The sequence below is a fragment of the Mugil cephalus genome, chromosome 14 (genome assembly GCF_022458985.1).
Source record: "Mugil cephalus isolate CIBA_MC_2020 chromosome 14, CIBA_Mcephalus_1.1, whole genome shotgun sequence".
NCBI lineage: Eukaryota > Metazoa > Chordata > Actinopteri > Mugiliformes > Mugilidae > Mugil > Mugil cephalus.
Window position 1 is genome coordinate 435,164 of NC_061783.1, and position 9,282 is coordinate 444,445.

Genomic DNA, 9,282 nt, shown 5'->3' on the forward strand with positions numbered 1-9,282 from the left:
AATGGACTATATGACATTTCTTTGTGTTTACCAAATCAGATTTCTTGTTACAGAGATCAGAACGGCAAATATAAATACATAGAAAATGCAGAATCAAAGAGAAATGGATGCGTAATAATACTGTAAATAACTACACAGCCATAAGTTAAACAAACCAACGTTTAGAAACAATACAAGGTGAAACTAATATGGACTGAGAACTGAAGCAATAATTTACACTGGTGTAAATGTCACATAGTTCTAAAAGTTAAACGGTAGTCCTTTCTCATTATATCGTTTATCATGGTTAGGCAACTGGGTAAAACATTTCCCTTTAAAGCTTGTTGTGGTTGCCTTTTTTGTAATGGTGAGTGATCTATCAAAGCTTCTAATGTTGTCCATTCGTTAACACTTGCGTCTTGAGAGCTCTGAGCTATTAAAAAAACAGAAAAAACAAGAAAAAACACTATAGTGATGCATTCCTCCTTCTTTTGTCAGTGAAGTAAACATAACCTAGTTTAAGACACCGTGGATCACCATTATAGATGGTGAACACCCAAGAAATTAGTCTTAGGCCTGTTAGTTGATCAAGGCCAAAATGAATTCCTGCAATTATAAAAGGAGACAGGCCATGCTGAATAATTCAAATAATGATAATAGTCATGGGTGTACCGGACGTGGGGGACATGTCCCCTGCATTTTATGCCCTCTGTCCCTCGCACTTTTTACAGCCATTACAACTAGAGGTCGACCGGATATGAATAATATTTCATCGGCAGGCCGATTAAATCGGCCGATATTTGACCTTTTTTAATCCATTGGCATCGGTCGATGGTCGTGGCCGATATGGCCGATTTATATTCTGGCACGTCCGCAGGCAGCCCACTGTTATTGATGTGGTGGATCGTGCAGCCGCTGCGTGAGAAGGACCCAAGCCAAAACTTTTTTGAACACACAACTCTCCTCGGAAAAGAGGTACGGCTTAAATATTCATCTTTCAAAGTCATAGACAATAAGCATATACTTACCTTTTAATGGGTACATTATTAAACGAAGCCTTAAACAGTGGGGAACTTATAGCAAACCTTCGACCAACTGCAGCTTATAGGTAATTAAACATTACGAAAGGGAAGTCTATTAAAACCATCACCCCGACTTTGTGAGTTCGGTTTTATTTTTCTTTTGTCGCAGTTGCAGAATTTGAACTGTTTGTGTATGGCGGTGATAGTAACGGGGTGTGTGCAGGCAGCGAGAGTTATATTTGTTATATAAATGTTCTTTATTTTGCTATTTTCTACCATTGTGCTCTAAATTGTTAAGTTTTATTTTTTCTGTATTTATATAGGCTTACTATATGTTAGAAGAATTATGTTTGTTATATAAATGTTCCTTGAACAACCATTTTGCACTAAATTGTTAATTTATAGTTTTTTATATGCTGCTGAGCATATTTTTCCGAGCTGCCTCTAAACGCATCATGAGCAGGCGGAGCTAAGCGCGCGTTCAAACAATAAGACCTGGATCCTTCCAGTGGCACTGACACACTGTGACTCCTGCATGCGACGCACACTGGCAACCTCCCTGACGCTTGCTGGCACCTACTGACACACTGTGACCACATGTCAGGATCCCGTCAGTGGCACTGACGCCTTGTGACTACTAGGGTAAATCCTGACGCTGACGCCTTGGCTCGACTGACACTGACGCCCTGTGCTTTGCTGGCAATGGCTGCCTTTTTTTTTTTGAGAGAGAGATGCCGTCGCTCTTTCTGCGGTTGACAAATTTTATCAAGCGCGTCTTTGTTCATTGTGTTGTCTTTGAATTAGATTCGAAAAAAGCAACCCGGAACGGAAAGACCCCGTTCCATTTTGTTTGCACATTTATATGCAGTACCGAGTAATGATGAACACCACATTTAATGCGACCCGTCAATGAACGAATGTCATATTGAACTGTCCTTATTATTAAATCATAAATGTATGGGCAACAATTAAAATAATTAATATCTTAAGTATTAATTAAATCATTAAAGAGATCAAATTATGTGAATGTAGCACATACTACATACAATACCATTTCCCCATACAACTTCATTGTGAAGAATAGTAAAGACATTCAGGTGCTTATTTGTTTGTTCTATTTATTAGTATGTAACATAGTATATCTTGAAGGTAGTTAGGTGGTGTACTTCTCTATGCACTAAATTCAATAACATTTACCTACCTGTGTCTTTAGTTGTCCTTATGCCAAATGACTGACTGATGTATAGCATCCTCACTGCTTCTTGGTTAACTTTTAGCCAAGCATTGCTAAGATTTGTTTGAACTAGAAAGATGTTGGTCCCATACATATTGTTCTTATGTAATGCCTTCAATTTGTTCTGGATCAATTTTGTCCCAGAACAAAAATTTCCTTCTAGTAAGTGTCTATAGACACTATAATAGGCTAAGAAGAAGAGATCTGTAGTGTAAAATTTGGTATACCAAATTTTACACTACAGATCTATTTAAAATCTCTAAATAGTCATTCTTCTTCCTCTTCTTCTTAGCCTATTATTATTGTTGTTTTGTTGTTGTTTTTGTTATTATTATTATTATTATTATAGTTTTGATCTACCAGTGTGGGTCAAAGCACAGAAAATAGCGTTTCTAGGGAATCTTGAAACTAGTCTTTTTTTAGGGGACAGTAGTGACAAAGTTCAAGGGGGAATTTGACACTGTCCTCCCACAGAGGTCGACAACTGCTGGTCTTTGAAGGGGGATGGGGAACGGCAAACTGGAGAAACAGTTAACAGATTATTGTATTATTTAACTGCAGCATTAAAGCATGTTAATTCTTAAGTTTTGAAAAACTGCTTAGATAAGGGCATTTCCTAGTAAATATGCCACAACAGTCTTCACAGCCTCAACATTTTTAAAAGTATGGTATCAGATGTACAAAAGCCGCATACTGTTATGTCCCAATGCAGACTTTTTACACAAGGCAAGCGGAGATATTTTAGACTGCTTTTATAAAAGAATATATTTCCAATGCATAAAGTTAGCATAATAATCATCACAGGGGTCAATTTGGACCTATTCAAGGTTTATAATTAAAAAATATATTGTTTTTTGTTTTCATGTTTCATGACTTTTCCTAATTTGATCGTAACAACTGGTATAAAATGATATTTTTTTTTCAGTGTGCTGATCACATATTGCATGCGTTGGTGTTCCCCTGGGATCAATTTGACCCCAAGCTGGGGTTAATTGTGTAAAGCTTGTCTGTTTGTGTGTGACCTAACAACCCCACACCTGCAGGGGCAGAGTTGATACATAACAGGAGAGTGGACAGACAGAGATTTTGACTGCGTCTGCACCAAACAAACCAAGCCAAACATGTAAGTGCCATGTAATGATACCACCCACTTATAAATAATCTGACCACTAGTACCTTTTTCATAAATGTTCAGACCATTATGACACATCCATAGTTATGAAGAAATCAAACAATGTAAGCTAAGTTACTATGCTAGTTCTGAACCTAAATGATGGTAATGGTACAGACAAATACACTACAGAGTTCAAGAATTAGATTTTGGTGGTTGCGTAAACATCTTTGCAGTGTCACCAGTAAGAGTATCATGGAATCAACAGGAGTTTGGAACATACTGACTGACCAACAAATAAAAGTATGAATACACTACAAAAATATATTAGGAATGAAGTGATATCTACCCCAAAAACCCTCATTTGTGGCATTAGGAGTGAATCATGATGCATAAATATTTTTAAAATGTAGTGATTCATAAAGATCAAATTTGAGCAAATTTCTACTTATATATTTACTATATTTACTGTCCCCTTCAAGGGGACAGTCACTCTCCCAGAAGTGACAAATTTCGATAGTGAGGACCAGCTTTAAGCCATGAGAGACCTTGATAATGAGGAGGACAAGGAGGAGGATGGCGAGGAGGTCATACCAGCACAAGAGCTGTTTATGTTTTGGTTCCAATACAAAACTGATTTTGAAGTGTTTTTTCAAGAATCCATTGACGAGGGCTACAAGGTGGATGCCTACCTCGAAGACCATGGTGGCTGAGGTGTTCTGTGTGCATACTGTGTAATATCTTACCCCATTCTCTTTTTATAACCCTTTATCCTAAATATGGTGGCGGTCCTGGAGCCTATCCCGAGCTAATTTGTAAATATGAAAACACAAATAAAATAAAATAAAAATAAATGTATACATTAACGGTGGATCATAATTGCCCAGTATCCATGATGTGGTTTGAACAACAAAACAAAACGGAGGCAAGGTGCGCAACCTGAGTGCTACGGAGGCGTCCCGATGCGCCGTGTTTGTCGCATATAAATAGATCTATATAAGAATAACTCAAACTTGACCAAATGCGAAGAGAGTGACAGTCTGTCAACAGAGTGGCTCAGGCGTCACAAGTAATCACTTTTCCACGAATACGTCGGGAATCTGACATTTATTTATTATTTACGATTTCATTAATGAAGTAGGAGTAGGTTGTCATTACTGATAATGTTTGTCATAAGTGTAATAATAATGATAATGAAATATAATAATGGGTACAGAATAACATATTACAGTTTGATGTGACAAAAATAATAAATAAATACATTAGTGGTGTTCATCGTTACTCGGTATTGAATATAAATCTGCAAACGAAACGGAACAGGGTCTTTCCCTTCCAGGTTGCTTTTTCATTTAATCGAAGCTAATTCAAAGACAACATGATGAATAAAGACGCGCTTGATAAACTTTGTCAACCGCAGAAAGAGTGACGGCATCTCTCGAAAGAGAGGCAGCCATTGCCAGCAAAGCACGGGGAGTCGGTGTCAGTCGAGTCAAGGTGTCAGCGTCAGTGTCAGGATTTACTCTAGTGGTCACAAGGTGTCATTACCACTGACGAGATCCTGACATGTGGTCACAGTGTGTCAGTAGGTGCCAGCGAGCGTCGCATGCAGGAGTCACAATGTGTCCTGGGTGCCAGCGAGCGTCAGGGAGGAGTCACAAGGTGTCAGTGAATGCCAGTGAGCGTGACATGCAGGAGCCACAGGGTGTTAGTGCCACTGGAAGGATCCAGGTGTTTCTCCGTTGAAACAGCAGATGGCGGCAAACAAACACCGCTATCATCAGAGACGGTTTAAAAAATATTTAAATCCAAGGATCTTTGGTTTGATTCAGATCTGCTCCTCTAAACTTGTTCAGCAAACCAGCGAAGAGGCAAAAGACATTAGACATTTTTTTTCCAAACAAACTGTGTAAGTTGAGTAATGCTGTTGAATGTAGATCATGTTAAGCTAAAAGATGACAAACAAATAGATAATGTCAGTTTAGTTAGATACGCTAGCTAGTTATGGTAGAGGTGGTAGTAACTAGTTACATTTACTTGAGTAACTTTTTGGATAAATTGTTCTCCTAAGAGTTGTTTTATTGCAAAATATTTTTTACTAAAGCAATATTACGAGAGCATGTGCTTTAACCCTCATAATACCTTCCTGTTGACTGTGCAGTAGTGTTCCTTTATTGTGAACTGTTAGAATTATTTTTGATATTTGTCTAGACGTATGATAATCAGTTGAGATTTTCTAGGTTGTATTTAGAATGTGAATATTAACATAATTAACATTCATATAATGAAATAAAAAATGAAGTCCTAGATAATGGGAGGGTCAAGAGCATCAACCCTGTTTAAGTTTACTTGCGTAGGGTTGATACATGTTGAGAAAGTAGCAATCAGCTGACTAGGACAGAGCAAGAAGGAAACATAGCGATTCTGAGAGACAAAATAGAGAACAATGAGAAGCTGTTCTGAAGTGATAAAAGATGCAAAGGAGGGAGTCACAGGATGAACAGAGAATGTGAGGTCTATGTCAGGGAGGAACAGGAAGGAAGGACTTTTTCTTCTTTCTAGGGCGCTGTCCCAGAGGATTGGAGGACCTGAGTGGCCAAGGGTCGGAACAGACCCGTCCACCAACGATGGGAGAGTTAAGTCTAAACCACGACTCCTCCCCACGTGTAGCCAACCAATCATATTCATTTTGTTAAAACTGTCCACACTTGTCCTCCAGGGTCAAAATTGACCCCATATGGTTTGACTGTTTTTGAAGCATAAATGATGAAATAAATAAATTAATTAATTAATTATAATCTAATACTATGTTTAACCTTTTTAGTCAGCTTAATACCAACTCATTACGTTGTAAGATTCATCCTTCGGGTCAATAAAACACTGATTTTTGAATGAAATACTGTAAACTAAATTATGAGTTATGTCAGAAACAGCTCAAATGTTGACTTTATGCAATCAATATGAGCCACTGTGTACCTTGTTGGACCATTAGGACCCCTCTCTCTCTGCTCCCAACATTCGGCGTTGTCAGTGGGAGGGATGGAAGTCCAGAGCAAATGGCTGTGTTTTGACAGGAAACTCTCGAATCTCAGCAGATTCCTCCTCTTCTTCTGATTCATCCTCCTCTTCCGAATCATGTTCAGTGCTGTCATGTTCATGTTCTGTGTCTGTTTCAGACACATCTTCTTCTGACAGTTCCTCCTCCTGATCAAGTTCCTCCTCCTGGTCAAGTTCCTCCTCAGTAGGGTTCCAAATAAACTCAAATCTGCTGCAGTGGAGCTTCTTTTCATTGTGGTGTCTGCGAAAAGCTGGTCCTGAGAGGTTTTGAGCTTTCATACCCATCAAAGAATAAAAACACGTTTACACACCTGTAGTTTTGAAGTTGTGTATGTGTGCGTGTGTGCACGTGCATGCGTGCGTGTGTACGTACATGTGTGCATAATCAGTCACAGCAGTAGACTCTTATGTGTAATTGAACACAGATCACAGCTTAGTAACAACCTGGCAACGGAGAAACTTTCTGGTCCCGTCAAAGCTTATAGAGATTGTGGAGTTTCCCAAACTAAATAAGTACCGCATGTATAAACACTAAACTGCTTTGATAGTTCAGTTGTGTAGTGACTAAGATAACTGCTGACAAAGAGATTTTTCCATGGACAGATTGGCCTCCTAACTTCACATTTGTTTTGAAGCTTGTGCCGTATCAGCGACTCACCGGAACAGCTGAGGATGGGCCAAACATTTCCAGTAACTCCACAGCATTGTAAAGTCCAAAAGACAAATTGTGTTGAACAAAGATCGATGGAATCAAAATGAATATCGTGCTAGTATTCTAAATATAAATATTTTCTCTTCACTCACTGAACTGTTTAAACTCCAACATGCTGCACACAGACGAGGTACACACCTATATTAACGAGGTGGTCGAATTCATTAAAGAAAGCTGAATTTGTAAATTCAGATGTATTACTTTATTAAAGTTGACTTCCAGTGGACTTACTCGTATTTATTTACATGTTCTATATTTTCAGGAGGTGACAATGTGGAGATGGCGGAGTGATATTTTTAGTGATTAGTCAGGTGTGCTGTCATGCTGATTAAAGCACATTCTAAATGTCTAGTTGACCAATCAGATTCCTTGACCTACTTGTTGTATAATTTTACTTGAGTAATATTATTCTAAAGTAACAATAGTCTTACTTGAGTAAAGTTACTATTTTGGCTACTCTAAGATTACTCACTTCTGGGTGGAAAATAAGAATATAAATATATTTGTGTTCCATTGACTGTTATTTCTGGAAAGATTTAATTTATTTTTGTGGTAGTTGAAGTTTAAAGTACATGAATTTGCTGATTGTTGATTATTATTTTGATTGAATGATTGCATTAATGTTATTTGATGAATAAATCAGACTTTAGGCTACTCAAAAGTTACACAGTCCTTAAGTAGTTTTTTCCCTAAATACTTTTTCACTGTGTCTTAAGTAATTATTTGGATGAGTACTTTTTACTTCTACATAAGTAATATTGTTCTAAAGAAAAAATAACCAATACAATAAGGAATTAACTCACTCCATAATTTCTGCACAGAACTTTTTAATCTTTTACAACAGAAAGGGGAGGAGAAAGCAGCAGGGATGGACATGGAGGGTCTTCACAGCAGGTGAGGAGAAATTAGAACTAAAGTCCTCAGACTGGCTGAGAAAAAATATCGATAGCATAAAAGAGATTTTGAGGTTAAATTCTACAACAATTTCAATACTGCCATATCACTAATTATATTTCAAAATGATGCTGTCCACGTGTTTTTTCATCTTTATTGCCACAATAGAAAGAGCAGGGTGAGAGAGGAGACAGTGGACCAAAGGCCAACAGGGATCATTATATAGGGTCACAGGTGAGAAGAGAAAATAACTAGCTGAGAAAAAATATTGATAGAATAAAACTAGTCAGAACTAGTCTTACTAAATGTTTTTGTCTGTGTTGCAAGAGGCAGCACAGATACAGATACAGTAAATCACTCAACAGACCTCTGAACAATTTGTCCCCCTCACTTCCAAAATGATGGCTACCCCTGATAATAGTACACACTTCTCTCGCTATGGTCTCTGTTCTAAAAAGGTTTGTTGTGCTCCAAAGGATTTTTTGAGACTGGGAAGTACAATCAGTTCCATATTTTGAACACATGCAAAACAAAGCTAACCTTTGGTAGATAATAACATTCCAGGCACGCTTTTGGCTTTTACACATAGTCACACAACCCTGTCTATAAGCACAAAACAACGCCAATACTATTTAATTACACAAAATGGCTACAGGGCAGTGTTGTTTGGAAAGAATGAGGATGAGCTATTATAAACCAAATTAAATTATCACCCTTAGACTCTGGAATAGAAATGTAAACTAGCATGCAGTCACAAACCTGACATAGAACCGCAACATTAGAAATCAGAGCCTTTAGACTTCCGGTTTGCTGAGAACGTTGAACGTGTGCAGCTCTCTAGCTCCCGCTACAAACTTTTTCATTAACAATGTGGAACCCTACTTTTCTCGTCATAACGTCGAGCAACTGAGTCCAATCACGCATAGAACCAATACCACGGCAGTAATTGCGTCAAAAACGAAACAACCCAAGAAAGACACAGCCGCAGAGAACTCAGTGGCTAGCACTACCAGCGCAGCTACCATAGCAGCAGGAAACATATCGGATCTGCTTGAGAGGCACAGGGCTTCATTAGCCGCTGACTTCAAGTCATGCTTTGTGAATCCCGAAACTAAGCTGGACAATATTCAAGCTGTGGTCGTGGGCCAAGGTCAGAGTATAATTGATCTCAAGTCCAATGCAGAGGAGGTTAGCCAACATCCCGTTGAAGCTATGCATTACTCACCAGAGTGGCAAGAGGAAGCGGTTGACCTCTGTCACTGAAGTCATTAAATTC

The 9,282-nt window shown here is 38.3% G+C and overlaps 1 long non-coding RNA gene across 1 annotated transcript; it reads left to right on the top strand.

The window, feature by feature from the left end:
- Positions 1 to 759: 759 nt before the first annotated feature.
- On the top strand, positions 760 to 7,777 carry LOC125019532. Its single transcript, XR_007114082.1, has 2 exons — positions 760 to 954; positions 6,520 to 7,777. It is a non-coding gene; the product is annotated as an uncharacterized LOC125019532 (long non-coding RNA).
- Positions 7,778 to 9,282: the final 1,505 nt, after the last annotated feature.